Below are 17772 nucleotides of genomic sequence, written 5' to 3'. Positions count from 1 at the left end.
GTGAAAACATAATGGCCTCTTACAAAATGCAAACCTAAAAAAGCATATGGTTTTGACTTTAGATTCCCCACTGTAGCATTGCACTGTTTCTATTCATTTGTACTCTCTCGTTTGTTTGGATCCCTATTAGCTAATGCTGCCTTGTTAGTCTCATAGCTGGGACCTTGTGGAGTGGCCTTGTTCATTTCTGTCTCGTCCTATGGGAGACGAATAGTTGTGTAGCTATAGCAGGAGCAGTGAGGGCTACAAAGGCTGTGAACCTAAACCAATAGTGTTGACATCAAATGTCAGATTAAGTGTTTGGCTTCTGCTAGGCACTTTAATACCCACAAATATGGAGCCATCTCTTTTGATATAAATTTAATCAAGTATTTTAGACATTAAGGCAAATATAACAAAACATGTTCATAGGATTTTGTTCAATAACTTTAATGGGAAAAGCTCCATTGTGGCAGCAGGCTCTCTGGTGTTATTTGGTTGTTATCAGTGCCTGATACCAGAGTTGCTCCTGCGTATTAAACAGTTACAAAAGAGAAAGTAAAAGGAAATTTTAACTTCACAATGTTAAAATAAGATCCATCGTTGCTTTGCAACATGGAGACTTCTGAAAGACTTTAAGGTGCCTTATCTATGTCAGGAAGTTGGCTATGTGATATTACAGTCTCCACCCTTCCATGTACAAAACCCATCTTTGTGGCAAACTGATCACCTATTAATGTCCAAAACAAACCAAAGAAGACAGTTTCATATACTATAAAGCGTATACCGGCAAATATCTGACACTCTAAACTTGAGAAACTTACAATTTTTTATTTATGTGGTGCCTACAGCTCAGTTAGAATCTAGCTCCTAATTATTGCTATAAAATTCCTGTTTAAAAACTAGAGCATCATCATTATAGATACTAAATACAAGCCAGGACAGCTGGTTGTTAGCATAGACACTGCAAATTTTATTCCAGGCCTTTAGGCAATTGACTGGTCTACTTTAAAATATATTTTTTTTTGTCACAAAATGGTGGGACTGATTATTCTCTAGCCTAGATTGTGTTGTTCTAGTCGACCAGTCAAGTGTCTCTTTTGTACGCTGCTTAGTATTCTGTCCCTAGAGAATGCCGGCTCAGCTCAAACATGGAATTAGGGATGACATATTCAAATCGCTGCCGTCCTTAAGTGTAGGCCTATAGGCTTAAGCAAGGGAAAATATATGTTTTTCTTTATCTCCTTGGATGCGACAGAAGGAGGATTTTTTTCACTGTTTTTCACTATATTCTCCTCAGGCTAGTCAAAGAGGAATTAATTTATTTAAATCCACTTACACAATTCTCCTTGTGGGTGGAGACAGCCGGGGGGTTGAAGCAAGACTGGTTAATAGTGTAGAGGGAGCTGCCACAGTTCACCAACAACTTCACTAAACAATACCGATGTGCACTTCCTCTGGTAAGCAGCAGGGGACAGTGTTGTCTCACATGTAAGGAAGAGCCTCTCAGAGCTTCTCAGTGCTTTAGAGCAGGATAGGCTATGTCGTTTAACTTTATGTTCAGGGAGTTTGAGTGTGCACATTTTTTTTTTTTTAGCATTTCCATTGGTGTTTTCTGATTAGAGTTTCCTGTCAGTAAGTTTGTTTTCTTCCGAACTCTGTGAATTGCTCAGTATAAGTTCTGGGATGTCAAAACATTGTGACGACTGAGAAGTAAATAAGTTGTGAATAGCAATGAAACTCATCTGCAGTGTCATTCTAATTAGAATGCAGATTTATAACACCTTCGCTGCTAAGTGTGTGAGAGAGGGGAAGTGCAAAACTGCAAATGGGGGAAATTACAGGATTAAAGGTGACAGAAGAGGGGGGGAGTGGTAAGGCAGGGGGAGAGGAGAAGAAATATGAGGGGAAGGAGGGGGGTGAAAAACAAATGAAATATGGCATCGGGAGTAAAATAATGAAGATGAGGAGGATAAAGGAGAGGAAATGAAAGAGAAGGAGAGAAAGACAAGGGGGAACCATCTGTATATTATTGATTGAATGGAACCCAAGCGGAGAGTAAGAGACTCTTCCATCTGACCAGCCTCCTGCTTCATTAGCGCTCTCCCTGAGGAGCAGGAGGAGGAGGCAGAAGAGTAGATCCGGGGTGCTTCATACCTCCTTCACTAAACAGTATGTGATATATCCCTACAGTACTGTAGAGGAGATATTAGAAGACATTTTAGTTGAAATTAATGGACTGTTCTCTTCTTTTTAGAATATGGGATATTTCCACTTCCCTTGAGGGATTTATTTGTAGTGATTTTTCCCCTAAGTTTTGCTTTTCTTAACTTTTCTCTATATACAAGTCCAACGTTATTGTCATGTGTATTAAAAAACAATGAAATGCTTGTGCTCTGGCGCTCTCTGCCTTGACCACAACACAAGTCTGTCCTCCCCAAAGTGTGGGGACTAACAGTGCATAACAGAAATTAAATTTAATACATCATTGTTTCCACTACCACAGGATAGGCGAGGTATGCACCCCACCTAGGGGAGCTACTACCTGCCTAATTGAATTTGTATTGGGTTCAGTGGAGAGTTACTATTTCATAGGCCTTTCCAACACAAAAACTGCATTGGGGAAATACCACAATACATTGACACACAGGTAAATATACTCATGCCCAGCCCTTAATGTTCCCAATGTGGTCCAGAGTCAGCCCTCAGAGGTAGAATCTGAAACAAGCTTCGCAATATGCAGCATGTCTTTTTCACTGTAGCTACGGTAAGGGATTTGTCGCCTAGTGTAGCTTATACTCTACTATCCCTAAGCATAAGCAGCTGAGACAGAATAGCTCAGAGCACGACTCCCTCGCCATGCATAACAGCCTGCCTCCCTAGTGGTCTGCAGTCTACTGGAGTATCAGGAGGAAGAGGAGGTGTGGAGGGTGTCTTATGTGCACTTCCTTCACCATTCATTGTGGAATATGCAAAATATGAAGCGAAAGTAGTTGTGGATTCCAGTATGCGCAGTAGTAATGACAGTGGTAGAAGTGGTTGCTTTGGGATTCTAGGGTACATTTCCCTCTCCTTCGTGAATGGGTTGTCCCTTTAGTTCCGCCAGCTACAGTTGCAGTTATGTCAGAATGTATCTTGTTATCAGACACAGCAAGAAACTGTGCCGTTTGGTATGTTGAGAGGATGTTTGCATGCACCTCACCGTGAATGCAGATAACCAGATTTAGTCATTTGCCATCTGCAAAGACCTTGAAATAGAAATGCACAATCTACCCATTTTAATTCTGAAGCGCATTGTCAGTAGAGGTTTTGTCTCAGTGGGGTAACGCTGTGCATGAAGAGGAGCAACACAAAAACTGCTGCTAGACTGCTTTGTGCCCAGGATCTGGTGTGCTGTCTCTTCTAATGGTGGGTGCTGGGTGTGTCCCAGAGGTCCACGCACCACATGCTTGTCTGCTGTCCACTGTGTTTCAGGCTGCTGTGCAGTTTCTCCTTCCCTAGAAATAAGTGTCGGCCAACTTGCGGGTGCCCAAGGATTTGTAAAATTTCATGAGGTCAACAGACCTCAGAATTTGAGGCGAGTTGGAGAGAAACAGATCAAAACTGAGACAAAATTAGTGGCTTCATAGTTTTCAGATGATTGCTTCTGTGATAGAATAACCAAGAGACACACACTGCATTGGCCCACAGTGAAGGAGGTCAAACCTTGACAGATGAAAGACAATGAGTGCAAACCAGTTGAGAAATTGCATCTTTCTTTTTCCTGTTACTCCTTTGTTTTGCACGTCCTCTCAACAGTGCAGCAAATATGTAAATCGTAGGATTAAGACAATGATTGTTAAACTAATTGTTAACTGCTACATTTGTGCGTACTGACGCTTGGTGTGCAGTCTAGTGTGCTTGTACAGCATACTGTACCCCTGCATGTGCAATCAGGAAGAGCACAATGAGCTCAGGCACACTGAACATCTGGCGAGACAGAACCCACTCTCTCTCTTTGTTTCAATCTCTTCTCTCTCCTCTGTATCCCTCAACCTTTCTCTCACCCAGTCTCTTTTTATGACGCTCATTTTGCTCTCCATCCATCCTCCTCTTTCTTAATACTCATTCAAGTAGACATTCTGATGTCACTTTGATGAGTCTGAAAGTTGAAATCCCTTGACAGTGTTGGTGTCTCTCTCTCCTCTCTCTCTCTCTCTCTCTCTCTCTCTCTCTCTCTCTCTCTCTCTCTCTCTGTCCTGTGGCATTAAAATGAGCCACTGCTTTGCTGACCCAGGGGAGACTGACATTCATAATACAGAACATCCACTTGCAAGGCAGACGCTGCCGATTTCAATATTTATTGTGGACATGCTCGACCGCAAAGGCCTAGAATAATAGCTAGTGAGCTAATGCAGCTTCAATATACTGGCCTGGACTTCAAAGGATGTCTTTAGTTGATAGTTTCAGACAGACTTGATGAGAATTGATGAAGTAAGGCTCTCAGAGTTTAAAAGCACAGCAGGGAAAAAAATTGGGTAAATGTAGCTTTAAAGCAAATGCCACTCCAAAGCATAATTCGCATATGTTACTCCTGTGATCTTAGACAATTTCATCAACATTTGTGAACATACAACTTTCTCCTAGAGAGAGAGAATAGCAAATCTGCTTGAGTGACTCTGCTGTGATGTTGTACAGACAGGCACAACCTTAAGCTACTGTAATGGAAATGACCTGGAGAATGAGTCTCTGTATTTAAAGCGTTTTTTTGAACTATAATACTCCAGTGCTTAATTGATTTGTGTAGTAAGAGTCTCTTTTCATTTACCCCCCTCCACAGGGAGGTCAGAGTCAACACCCCTGGAGGTGGTAGGGATTCAGTGTTTTGCTCAAGGACACTTCAGCAGGGCTGATGCTGTCTACACAGAGGCTTGAACCTCGGTCCTTCAGTTGAAGGATGCTCTCTCTGCTCACTGTGCCACCCTGCTGCCCATTTTCAATTCAAATGAGATTTCTTTCACTGAAACATCACAAACAGGTATTAACCTTAAATGCATCTATCCTGCTGTATTACTACATATATTTTTTTTCTTGAATGTTAAATTGCAGGCTCAGAAATGAATAAGGTCTTGTGGCGAAAACAGCCTTGAAAGTTTACAAAATGCCCATAAGGGTAAAAAATGAGGGTGCAAAAAATTGCCCACAGTAATAAGGAATAGCCGTTTTTGCATTTGATCCCTGTTTTATTTTCACTGAGTTGTATTTTTTTCCACACGAGTGCCACCACTGTGTTTCACCATATAATAAATAGTGATAAATAGGACCCTATTACTGGGTGATCATTTCCAGTGCCCTCTGAAAAGATTTATGATTGTTACCCTGTATCTGTGATATAATTTATGGTAAAGAAAAAAAAATCGTGCTCGTTCATTGTGTGTGTTCATTTGCTAATATGCATTGCAACTCTATTATTTTGTTGCCCCTGAACACGATCAAAATTCCTCAATAGTCAGATCAAGGAGACAAAAAAGCCCTCTAAAAATTTTTTTATTCATCCTGTTGTATATTACAGCCAACTAAAAATATAAATAACAAAACTGTAGTGCATCTCAGCTGACAAACTACCAGACTACATTTTAAAAAATCCAAGGAGTTCCTTTTGGATATGATGCCAGAGTGTGCCAACAGTTCAGCAAGCATGCAGTAGAAGGTGGGAGTTTTACAACGGCTGCATTTTTATTTTATCTTGAACCTCTCATAGGACGAGTGCCTGCAAACGTCACAGATAGCACTGCTGTTAATTGTGCTCATTCATATACAAGTGCTGCAAAATTATCTGAAAGATCATATTTCTAGCAGAAGAGTCAGCATAGCGGCTTCCTCGACTGCTACATTTTGCATCAGTCTACTTGAACACGAGCAATGCTTTTTCTAGCCTTCTCTTTTTTATAGATCCCAAAAATAAATGTCATAACGCTATTTTCCTTTCTTTTATTTGTGACTTATTCATGAGCGAATTTTCCATTTGTTGTTTGAAATTTTTGTGTCAAGTTGTCCCCAGCCAACTAATTCTAGATTGTGGAAACCTGCTTGTTTTTGTTATCAAAGCATCAGACATGAAAGACTTTTCTTCTTGTGATTCTAATTTATTTTCTCTGTTCTGGCTTTCAGCAGCATTGCTGTAATCACAGAGGAACGGAAGCTCTTTGTTTGAAAGCACACACACACACACTCTCACACACATGCACCCACACACTCACATAAACTCACACACACACACACACACACACACACACAGATGCACAGACACATACTCACACAAATATTAAGCCCTCCCAGTGAAGGCTGCGACCTTATTTATTAACACCAAGAGATGAAGAACGCAATTAAACATCCCGTTTTGACTTACGCGAGGAGGTGCTGTGATCAGCACCTCCCTCAACATCCCTGCCTGCTCCCCTCTGCCTCACGTGTCCCTGTCAAACCAGCATCACGAACAGCAGGCCAAACTTTTAACAGGATGCAAAGCTCCCCTGAAAAGTTACGTAAAGCCTGCTTCTTGCCTCCCACAGGCTCTGTCATGTAGCCCCAACAAACAGCACTTGCAGAGTAGAGCCAACCTTTTATTTATCATTGGAGGGATTACATGGCCAGATCAATATATTGGAGAGCTCTGATGTAAACGGTACCACATTCAAATCCTTTGCACCGAGCCACCCACCAGCCAGGGAGGACAAAGGCTGCTCTGTCTCAATCTCTCCTTGCCTTGCTCTACATGTCCCAGGATGCTTTGTTGCTTTGTGTGCACATCTTTTTAAGTCTCTTGCTCTCTCTCCCTCTTTCTCTCCCTCTCTCTCTCTCTCTCATGTGCAATCTCTCTCTCCCCCTCTCCCCCTGTTGATTTGTTATTCTCCTGTGGGATTTGGGATGCCATTCAGAGAGACCATTGTTCAGCTCTTATCCATTCCTGAGGATGGGCCCCGAGAGGCAGAATGGCTGGCTGTGGGTGCTTCTCTCTCCCCATCTCTCCCTCTCTCCCTTCTCCCCACTCTCCGCCTCCCCACTCCTTGCTCTTTGCCATACAATGATGTCATGGCTTTTATTTGCTCCAGGGGTACCCACTGATTCCCTCACTCTCTCTCTCTCCCTCTTTTTCTTTCTCTCTCCCTCTATCAACCCCCCCTCCTGTTTTCTTCAATCAGTCCTTTTCTCTGATTCTTTTGCCTCTCAAAAGGCGCCTGGGGGATTTAGGGATGTTTGGATGTTGTTTAGCACACCCACGGTACATGCTTGACACCCAGATAGGGAAGCCGTCAACCTGGCAAATCCAACCGCAACTCCCATTTAAATCTCACTGATTTAACATCGCTCTTTTATTCTCACATCTCCCACTCCTGTGATCAGCTTTTATTTCTCTCTGTTTATTCAACCCGTTTTGTTTCACGCCCAGTTTGTGAGTAATCATTAATCCCCTGATAATGTGGTGCCATTTTCTTGTAGCCGGTAGCAACGGTAAAAGTGTGCTTAAGACTGAGATTTGCAGATGTGTATGTGTTTTTTTTTCCTCTTTTTTTTCCTCATTTCAGTAATGTGTTTTTTTTTTTTTTTTTTTTTTTGTTAGAGTTTATTTTAGAGAGGCTGCTTTGCCTCTTGGCTGAACTATGGTAGAGTGAGAAATCTATTTCAGCTGAAACAAGGCACACTGATTGCAGAACAGCAGAGCCAAATCACATCCATTCATTCCAGTGAAGGTTGGCTGATAGGCATAAATGTGGAAAAAAAGGCTGCATTTTTTTCCTCCAATACTGTAATAATGCAAATATATTATCACATCATCATCAAGTGTTGGTATTTTTTTGAGCAATTCCAGTTTTTGTTCTTCTTTAGAATTCTTTTGTTCTCTGAATCGTGCTCCTTTTTATATTGACAACATCTGTCTTTGTGTGCTCGCTTCATGCTGTGATGGGATATAATGGTAGCGAGAGGATACCTAGCTAGGCCTTTTGCTTTCCTTGAAATAATGATTACAGTGAGTGGGTAGCAGCCTGGCGCTGTTGTCAACAGACATGCAATGATAGGGTGCATAGTGCTTCTTCTGCCTATATCAACAATTTGTCACCACTGTCTTACTGAACATCAAACCGCTTTGATGTTGATATTTGAGAGCGTTTTGTTGAAAGGTAAAGTATAGCTGTAGAGTGCAGCCTGCGAGTCCAGAGTGGCATGAATTCAGTCTACATGCCACAGGTGCACTTTTCTAGCACCATAGTTACAAGTCAACAGCATTTCTGTATTCAGCCTGCTAGCCAAGACTGCTCGGTGCACTGAATTTCTACTTTGCAATGAACTGAGTTGCACCACATCGAAATGGCAAATACACTGTCTTGTATGATAACTGTGTGTGTTGATGAAACTTAATTTATGCATTGTTTTTGAGGTAAGTGATTAACTATACATGCTCAAAGGTTAGCTGAAGCCATACTGTAACCTGGAACTCTCTTACTTACCCAATTTCCCCTTGGGAATCAATATAGTATTTCTGATTCTGATTCTCTCTCTCTCTCGCTCTCTCACACACACACACTCACACACACACACACACATGCACATACACACATATACACACATTATAACTCCTTACACACCCCCGCCGCCATTGAGTGTGAAAGTGACAGTGTCTGCATACATACCATGGGAGCACGGGCTGGCTCCCTTAGTGATATTCGAGCGCTGCCACATAGCGGAAAAAACGAGTCCTGCAGTTGGGAATAGCAGCCATCACCCAGCCCTTCTCCCTGGCACATGCACACACACACACACACACACACACAAAAGCAGTCCACAACCGCCACTATCCCCGTGCCCATACATTAAAATGCATACCGTTTCAAAATGGAGGCCTTGGCTAGCAGGGTTGAGTGCCGCTTATCCAGGAACCTGGCACCCTATTAGATAGTAAGGAAATGCTCACGCTACAAGATTTTAGCCAGCTTAGCTCTTACTTAAGCCACCCCTCAAACAATTACTGTGAAAGATTAAGGCGAAAATCCTTTGTCATTGCTTTTTTTTTCCAGAGGCTTCCTTATAGTTTTCTCATCTGAGGAAGATTCTGGTACCAAAGAAAGCAGTGAACATGGCGCTAGACGCAAGGAAGTTGCTCTGATTGGCACACCCAATTTTTGACTGGGGCATTTAGTCAAGTCATGTTTGTTGATCAGTGGGATACGGTTTGGTAAAATGTTTTATCAAATCCCTCCGTGCCAGACCTTGATGTAACACGTTTCTAGCTTGCAAGGCTGTTTTCAGAGCACTCTTGATAATTTGCCTGGGATGGGAAATTTACTACTTAATTAGTTCAAGAAATCTTACCATGCAGATCCACCCTTAGTTTGTGTCATTTCGCTACACTACATTGCAAATCCATGACTGCTCTTTCTGATGCTCACCGCTCTTTAGCTAGAGCACATTGTCACCACTTCCAGTCCTGTTGGAAAGTAGACAGAGTTCCTTTGCTTGGCAGCAGAGGCTGGTACATGACATGCCGCCTTCTCTCTTTCTCCGTATCAGGCAACGCTAGCTAGCTGCCACCACCATAATCATCTTGTTATGGCTCACACACGGCTCTTGTTCCTTGGCTTGTTTATCTTGGCGCGAGAGCCATTGAATGTCTCCATTCTCCATGGCTCTGCAACGTCAAGCCTCATGATTTAAAGGCTCTCAGGCATGAAGCTTTATTTTGTGTTTTAAAAAAAACAGTCCTAGGGATGGATTTTGGGATTTTTTTTTCAGATGTGTGATCAAGGTAAATGTTTGAAAGTTTGGCTTGTTTATCACCATAGTTCTCAGATTATTGGTTAATCAAAGGTAGTGATTTGTTTCATTATAATCCCTGAATCACAAACTATATATTGAAAGACTACTTCAGGTAAATTTCTCCAGATTTGTTTTGCAGTTTGAGTTGTTTTGTAGTTAGAGTTCCAGGATTGAAATGAATTGAGTTCATGAGTTGAGCTGAAAGGCTGGTTAACAATAACCCCTGGATAAACAGTCCAGGGAGACGAAGCTTCCTCTGCACACAGTTAGTCAAGCCAACTGGTCAGTCTAATTCAGGGCTTGACAGTTTTCAGGTGTTTAATGTGCTTTGTTTCCTCTCAGCGTTTGCACCCTCCACTTACAAGCTGTTGATGTGTGGACAAACAATGTGAAAACATTTTGTCAGACCAGGCTAATTCAAGATATTTGTCTCTCTCAGGGGCCTTTCAAACAGAATATACATGTTGCTTTTAAAGCTCGAACCGGTGTCTCTGCGTCTTTGCTTTTGTCTCCTTTTCTTGTTCTCTCTCTCTGTGTCTCCCTTTGTATCCTTCTGTTCATCAGTCCCTCTGTGGGCCTCTGCCTCTCTTCTCCCTCCATATCTCTGTCTCTTTGTTTCTGCTCATCCTCTTCTCTTCTTTCTCTGGTTGCACACATGTACTCTAACTTTTGCACCTGTGCACTGTAATACTCCAACTTTTTCCCTTTCTTGCCTTCTCTTTGTTGCACATCCTCTAGTTCTCTCTCCCTCTTTCGGAAGAGGAGAGTTGGCAAGCAAATGAGAGGGGGAACATACTGGATGCAGTTGGTGGAAAAATCTATTTTTGGCTGCTCCAAAGGATGACTCACGGTGACATATGAATAGATAAGAAATGATCCTTCCATCAGTTATGAAAACCTGTTTTCCCTCTCCATCACCACATCCACTCCAGTGCTTTCTGTCTGTCTTTATCTTGCCATCTCTGCAATTGCTCACTTTCTTTTCAATATTTGACATCTCTCTCTTTATGTTTCATCTCTCTCTCTTTCTTTCCATCTTAATGAACACCCCCCCACACCCATCTGCCTTCTTCATTTGTCTGAATGATATTTAGGGCAGGCATCACGTTGATAGCTAAAGCCTATGACACATTGCGGTGTTAAAAGCATCACATATGTCTAATGCTATTAACCATATGTAGCATTTTAATTAGAAGGCATACATTTCCCAACAGTAATGGAGGTGTTGAAACCAGGGCTAACAGGAACACATGCAAGTTAGGCCCATTGGAGACATCTTAACATTGCATTAAACCAAATGAGCAGGATGAACAGCATGTCCCTTTGTTGCTATTCATCATAAGAAAAGCAATAGCTTGCCAGATGCTGTTGAACCTGATACATACTGGGTTGGTAGATGCCTTTGTTTTGACCGCCAGCGTTACAGTGGTGTTTCCCAGAGATATATGTATATGTGCCATAGTGTCTATGGGTTTGAAAGGTAAATGACATGAATCTGCCTCCAGCACATTTATTTCATTGTTATATGTTGTTATGTTTTTTCCTTGCCTTTTCTTTTGATGAGGTCTGAGTTTCTGTAGGTGGCAATCTTTTTTTGTCTATTCAGCCATGGTGGTTATGGCTGCTCATGCTCTCCAAACAGCTAGAAACATAGAACACATTGATTCATGTGCGTCAGAGGATTTTTTTTCCCCCCAAAAAGGACCTGTGCTAACAGGTGTTTAGAACAACATGTACAAACGTTCATGAATTGTGTATAGACTGAATCGCTGCATTACTGTCAGCTACAGCAAAATTTGCATTCATTTACATAAAAATGAAAATGCCATGGATTATTACTTTACCTTCTTTTTTAATAGAGAGGGTGCAATTATGCATCTTTTCTTGTCTGAGTGTATTTGGGCTAGAGTTGTTATTTAAATGCTGCATGGCATTTCTCTGCGTAAGCATGGATGATTTAAGGTAACCACCTATCACAAAAAATAAATATAAAAATATGATGTTCAAAAGGTCTTTGTACTCATGAAGTCAGCTGTCTGAGTCATATTCCTACCTGTTTACATGTCTACCAGTCTCCTGATAATGTAGGTCAGAGAACATCTATTAAGGCAGAAAGAGAGGCATACACACACATTGGTACCATATACCCTACAGTGCTGTGTATATGGGTCGCTATTATTCTCTTTAACACTTTAGCATTTGTATGTGAAAGAGAAAAAATATTCCTCACACTACATGTCTGTCTGCTCACTTGTCTTTGTCTGCCTCTTTCTATATAACACTCTCTAATACCTCTTATTAGCTCCAGGTCCTAGCTAGCCAGCAATACAAGGGATTATTTTATTTATTTATTTATTTTGGTTTGCAGCTTTAGCAACCATGTCTGCTCCCCTGTAGCATGTCTGACGGGAGCCGAACACTCCGTTCTTTGTTTGGAGCCTGAACCATGAATTATAGATACAGGAAGCTGTTTCGATATGTCACTGTTTTTAGGCTTGGCAGAGCACACACTTGAGAATGCATACGCACACACACAGATGCATACATATCTAAATACAGCCAAATTCACACATGGATACGCGCAAAGATAGCAGAACACATAGACACAAACACACTCATGCACATCAGGTGGCATCCTGGGAAACTGTTTTCATTTTGAAGCTTTTCAGAGTCGCCCGCAGCGCGACAAATACATACACTCCTGGAAATCTACCCTGGCTTTGGTTGCTGTTGCTACTGTTGTAAAATCTTAGCTCACGACAAGAATGAGAACACACACAAACACACACAGTCGCACATACATGCACAGGCTGTTGTTGACTCTCACCTCAGTACAAGCATAGACACGCACACACACACACTCTCACTGTAATAAGGATATCAACACGTTGTCACAAACTCTTTGTACAAGCGACTTACATCAGCCTGTAGGGATAAGCATGCTTTTATCTTGCTTTGTACAGTTTCTTCACTTTTTGAAATTACCAAGAGAGAAAATTCACACACATTCAGCAGCCATTTTTTATACACACCTTGCCAGGAATTTTATGGGTAAACATGCTTTTCATGTTTTGTGGGCCTATGAAGTAGTCTAGTCTCTATTGAAACAAAGTACTAATAATCCATGCTGCATGTGTGGTTTGCTGGCAGACATATAATACATATTGGCACTTAAAGGGGTACTCGTCTTAAGCCAAATTGAACTTTGGTAGCATGTTGGGTTGTGTAGTTACATGGGCACATGATGGTAAAATGTCATCACTAGTTGCTCCATGCTGGCGCAATGCACAAGGTTACAACGTGGAAGTTTCCTGCAGATGCTACCTTCTGGATCTATTTTCCAATTCAAACAGGAAAATAAAAAGAAAAAAGCTATTTAATTTTCTCAAAAAATAGGTACTGGGACTTTTTTATTGGCATAGTCTGCTTTATTTGTGTTCATTTACGTGCTAAACACGTTATTTTGGGACCTGTTTTTTGGTGCTACTGAAGTGAATGGGGCGATACAAATACAGTTTTCTGGATTACCTGTCCAGGAGAGCATTGAGCAGCCAATGAGGATATTTTGCCTCCATGTGGACTTATATCACACCCAGGTAACTATACAACCCAACACTACCAAAGTTCAGTGCTTTAATTTAGCAGTTGCTGCATATTATTCCTTTGGTCTAAGTTCAGTCTATATTTGGGAACATGAACAGTTCTCCTCCTAAAGCCTGAACCCGGTGAACTAAGATTCAACCTTGTGGTGTCATAAGGTATCAAACCTGGCACTGCTCCAGAGATAATAAATTAGAGAGATAGTAAATGTGTCTGGGAAAGCACCCCAGGGGCATTTTCTCGGAATAAGGGTACATGCTCTGGTTCAGAAGTGCCAAAAGTGCTATGTAAAATTGGTTATGATAACTCAAACAAACCTGCAGTGGGTCCATAACAGCAGCCTGTCATTCTGTAGTCTGTAGAGTGACTCCAGACTTACACCGCTGAAGTTTCACCCTCAGAAATTTGGTTTGCGGTTTTGTGAGAGCCTTGCTCATGAACACAAATATTTATTGGACCGTCCTAGACCAATAGAATAACATATATCAATTCTTAAATTTAATGACGTTCTTTTTAACGTCTGTGCAAATTGAGTAATGATAAGTGTTGCTTACTGTGACAGCGGTGATATTCTAAGGCCATTAGCTGGCCATGATGCGTTGCTGCACTGCGACTGTTTTCTAAATGATATAGGAGGAGAGCAGGGAGAACGGAGGAGTAAGCACTTTTCTTATCATCTCCTTGTCAGATCCTCACAGCCACAGCCCTCTATTACACTGCTAATAATAGAGGCCGGCTTTATCACTTGGATCACTATCGCAGTAGGAGAGAGTGAGGAAGAGAGGCTGCACGATATTGACAAAATTCATATTGGGATTTTTTTTCTTTCAGAATATTGTGAGAAAGGAAGAATAAGAAGAAAGAGAAATAAGGCAGATAGAGAGAAAGACTGCACTTTAAAGTCAGAGAGAATGATGTTATAAATGTTTGAGTGGCACCCTAAAGAGAAAAAATAGCCTGGGATAAAAGAAATGTGTGTGTGCGCACGCGCACATGTTTGTGTCGGTGCATGAATGTGTTTACAAGTGTGCTTTTGTGAATGCAGACAGTCTTTGAAGTGTGTATAGCTGATTATTTGTCTGTGTGTATAGGTAGACCTCAGTTCCCTCCCAGTTTGAGCTGCATCCAGTGGGGTCAGACTGACAGAGATGGAGCTCTATCAAACAAGAAAAGGGAGTTCAGATTGGAGCAGATAGCTTTCGTGCAACAAGGCCCCCGTATCAAAGCCAGACTCAATCCCCATGCAATCTGGTGCAGCCTTGATAGCAAGGTAGGGCAGATAGATGGGAGATTAGCTAGGTGGCGACGGAAAAATCTGTTTGGTCAAAACAAAGCCCAGGGGATGAAAGACGGCTGCAGATGCATAGATGGAAGGAAAGGCTTGTTGTTTGTTGTGGGTACTGTTGTTTCTTCAGAGGTTAGCCGACGTCTTGATGTGAAAGAGGCAGAACAGGAGGCTGTTTAGTTTTGTGGCGAGTTTGAAGTTCTTGAAGTTTTGAGTTTTCGTGGAGTTGGAAAAGTCATATTGAGGCAATTGTGAGCTCAGCAGCATATATATATTTAATTTTTTTTGGACTTTTTGTCAAATGTTTGAGTGATTTAAATGTAATATTTAAGCCTCTGAATTCATTGTCTCACAGAGTTTATTTTGATGTGCAACAAAGTAATAAAATTTATGAGACCATATTTAATGGCTAGTATTATGCAGTCGTGTTACTCTGGGTTATTCTATAACTTTGATCAATACCATGAGCTTTACTCTACAGTTTTGAGCAAAAACTTACACAGAAGTCTTGAGTGTCAGTTTTTAAAGTTCTGCACTGTCAGAATGGTTTGGCACAGTCTGTCTCACAGTGCAGACTCAGACATGAAGGCTTTGAATACACACACAATCTGCCTGTCTCTCATTCTTTGTGAAAAACACATACAAACATACTCTGACATGCACAGTGTCCATCTACTGTAACTTTCTTTTTGAAACACACACCACCGATGCAGCTGCTTTTGGTTTTATATTCCCTTTGCTGTGTCAGGGTGTGCTGGCTCCCTTTGAATGTACCCTTACATTCAAGTGTGTGTGTAAGAAGCACATGTGCATGTATGAGCACCCAAGAGTGTGCTTCTGTGTCTGTGTCTGGGTGAGTTTCAATTCAAATGTGTGTTAGAGAGTGTGTATTTCAGAAAGTTTCTTGTCAGTTATAAATAATGAAACAAGCTGAAGCCAAAAGTGAGAGCAGTCAAACCGCCAGTCTGCTCTTTGATGGTTTGGCCTTTTAAACATTGAAAACCAATTAGGTAGGTCAGGGGCCTGGGGAGCACAGCAGAACAGAACCTAGTCCCACCGCTCTGTCATCAACAGCTTCAAACAACACTCAGGGACAGTTAGCACACACACATGCATGTAAGCATTTCTCTCTCTCTTTCTCACACACACACTTACACACGCATGCCACACATATTCACATTGGCTCTTTCTCTTTCATTCTTAAGCATGCACTCTTACATGAAAGAAATCTATGCACACATAACTTTCAGAAGCCACCACAACATTGAATGCTTAAGTGTAACTGTGTGCATCTGCAGCTGTGTTTCCACTCCACTGCCAAGAAAATGTTGAGCAAAGTTTTACAATGTAGCAAAAAGTGTAACGCAGTTAGCGTTTCCATCACAAATATGTAAGTGAGCAAATGAGTAAGTTTCCTAAACATACAGCAGACCTAGAATGGGTTGCTATCGTGCAATTTTTCTAGCCACTTTACATGTTGTCTTAAGACATAAATAAAGAAACAGGAAAATAAACTAACTGCCACACAGCCATGATGGCTGCCTTATACACATGAACAACAGCACATGGGACATTGCTGGAACATTTTGGTCACCAGATATTTTATGGACAGCCTTTTGCTGCAACATTTGTCAAAAGCCAGTCTTCTTTAGGCTCATCATGCCATCAGTTTCTTTTTGACAAATACATTTCTATGCATAAATCGTACACATTATTTGATTGCGTCAAACAAAAGTACATTTAACATTTAATGTTATATGTTTAACAAAAAATAAAAATAAAAAACCTGTACAGATCTATTTAGGATGAAATCTCACTTTTAAACAGCTGTGCAGAATTGTGTCATTGCTACAAAGACGTTATTGCCGCAGTGCTACTGTATCACTCTTATAATCATGATTACAGAAGATAATATAGCAGTAATGCACTGTTGCATTTGTTCACAAGAGGTAAATGTGAAATAAATGTTTTAAATGTTTCTGATGTCTTGTCCAAGAATACCCGACCTTTTGATGTTGTGCAGGTATCTTATCACTTACTCCTTCTGAGCTGCTATACATGAAGGCTAATCTACAGTGTGTGAACTTTTTACTGTCACGTCATTCGTCCTTGGGGGCAAACTGGATGAATGGCCGATAGGTTGCGTGATGAGAACCAGCTTCCCGACAAAGCCATCGAAGCAGCTCAGCTCTGAGCTGCTGAGATAGCAGTGGCCTTTATAGTCTCTCCTCAAGCTGTGTCAATTTGACCATTCAGCCAGCCAAATGTGCCAACCTCATCAAGGTGCCCCGCCTTGCCCTTTTCAATAATTCATCCCCAAATTTGCAGGGGGGAGTTGAGGTTTGTCTAACAGCTTGCAGTACAGGGGAGTGTTCCTTTAATTGGAGTGACATGCGGTCCCTATCGGTCGGCGCTAAATGTCATTAGAGAAGCGGCCAAATACCATGTGGTGTTGGAGGCTAAGTTATGCCTGCTAGATTGGAAGTGACAGTATAAACTGTGGCTGACCTGACAAGGATGAATATGATTACAAGTGCAACACTCACACACACTTACTGCCAGGTTCACTTTATAAACGTGAGCCATTTGTTTGAGCTCATTCATTCAGATAAAAGCCGGTGAGTGTGCTTATTGTGGGTGTTTTCTCTCTGTCTTCCTCTTTCCCTCGTCCTTTCTCTCTCTCTCTCTCCCATTTTCTCATTCCTTGCTTGCATTTCTTTATTCACACAACACACACACACACACACACACACACACACACACACACACACACACACACACACACACACACACACACACACACACACACACACACAAATTCTAATGAGCCAAGACATTTTGAGCCTCTGCACTGCCTACTTCATCCCTGGCTCTAACTAATGCAACACTCTAATAGCCAGTGTTATTCTCTTGGAGCTAATTAAAGATTACACACACACACATATGCATGCATGCACACCGCACACATTGTGCCATGGAGAGGTGTAATTACAAAGTCTAATTCCTCTATCATTTTACATTATTTATGAAGTAGTGGTGTTAGTGTCACACTGACCTTCTTCTAATGATGCTACAGACACATGCACACAAACATGTGGTACAAACACCACATACAC

General features: G+C 41.5%; 1 protein-coding gene across 2 annotated transcripts in view; it reads left to right on the top strand.

Moving 5' to 3' along the window:
* Positions 1-17772, top strand: part of commd10 (COMM domain containing 10) — a 57830-nt gene that overhangs the window by 7746 nt on the left and 32312 nt on the right. The gene's annotated exons all lie outside the window — the stretch shown is intronic.

This window comes from Myripristis murdjan, chromosome 9 (genome assembly GCF_902150065.1).
Source record: "Myripristis murdjan chromosome 9, fMyrMur1.1, whole genome shotgun sequence".
Taxonomy (NCBI): Eukaryota; Metazoa; Chordata; class Actinopteri; order Holocentriformes; family Holocentridae; genus Myripristis; species Myripristis murdjan.
This window is presented reverse-complemented; position numbering and strand designations above follow the sequence as displayed.